This window comes from Poromitra crassiceps (genome assembly GCF_964638095.1).
Source record: "Poromitra crassiceps genome assembly, chromosome: 1".
Classification (NCBI taxonomy): Eukaryota; Metazoa; Chordata; class Actinopteri; order Beryciformes; family Melamphaidae; genus Poromitra; species Poromitra crassiceps.
The window spans coordinates 100,886,151-100,887,331 of record NC_139623.1 but is presented as its reverse complement, the minus strand read 5'-3'; the positions used below and the strand labels follow the sequence as shown (position 1 = coordinate 100,887,331).

Sequence of the window (1,181 nt, the reverse complement as noted above, 5' to 3'; positions counted from 1 at the left end):
GCCAGCTTCTCCACTCCTCTCTTAAGCAGCCAAAGTCGGCTGACTTTGTACTTTTCGTTGTAACGAACGTCTTATCAAACACTGCAGTGACTAATAAGAAATCTGTTAAAACTAAAAGTACAAAGTCGACCGCTTAACGTGAAGAAGCTGGCTAGCATTAGCTAGCTACATTAGCTTTGGCCACAGCTGTGTCTGTTTGTTGTGCATCACTGACAACAGCGTTAGCCAATCAGCGCCCGTGATTGTATTTTCAACCGGAGAAAAGGCATTTGCACATGGCGATTCCAGACCAAGAAGATCCAAATCCACAACTGTTGAGTGGGCGTGGCTTTGAAGGTCTGGATGGAGCCAGGCTGAGGCGGCCTGGTTCCGTGGGGCACAATTGCTCATTGTGACATCAACAGTGACATCATCAGTGATGTCATAGACATTGTGACATCATCATTGATGTCATTGTACTGTACATTGTGACATTATCAGTGATGTCATTGTGACATCATCAGTGATGTTATAAATCCTTCATTGCTGAGCTTGCTGGCAAGAATGTGCCCAACCTTCATGTGATGAAAGCGATGCAGTCCTTGAAGTCGTGTGGGAGTCATGTGAAGGAGCAATTTGCCTGGCATCATTTTTACTGGTACCTCACCAATGAAGGTATCCAGTACCTGAGAGACTTCCTCCACATGCCACCTGAGATCGTACCCACCACTCTCCTTCGCCAGACCTGTCCTGAGACCACAAGGCCCACCATGCCCAAGGGAATGGAGGGAGAGAGGACCGCCCGCTTTAACTGCGGGGGGCCGACAGACACATACAGGCAATCTGCTGTACCCCCTGCTGCTGACAAGAAAGCAGAGGCCGGTGCTGGAGTAGCCACGGAATTCCAGTTCAGGTGTTGCTTCGGACATGGCTTTAGGCAGAAGCCACAGTAAATTTCAGTATCACTTTCTGTACAATAAAAAGTATACTACGGTATATATATATATATATATATATATATATATAGCCACTTCGGGGCTTGAACCCCTAATGATATAAATAATAAAAACAATAGTAGTCATGCGACCAGATAGGCAATTTTTTGTGGACCAACTGACAGAGCGATCTATAGAGCTGGTAGCAGCTAAAAATATGAATTTAATTCATAGTATTGCCATGATGTCACAAGCATTTTCCTACTA

At 45.2% G+C, this 1,181-nt stretch overlaps 1 pseudogene across 1 annotated transcript; it reads left to right on the top strand.

Moving 5' to 3' along the window:
* The first annotated feature begins 572 nt into the window (after nucleotides 1-572).
* Nucleotides 573-932, top strand: LOC310772360 (small ribosomal subunit protein eS10 pseudogene; annotated as a pseudogene). The gene has a single exon. The product of its transcript is annotated as a small ribosomal subunit protein eS10 pseudogene (transcript).
* The last annotated feature ends 249 nt before the right edge of the window (nucleotides 933-1,181 follow it).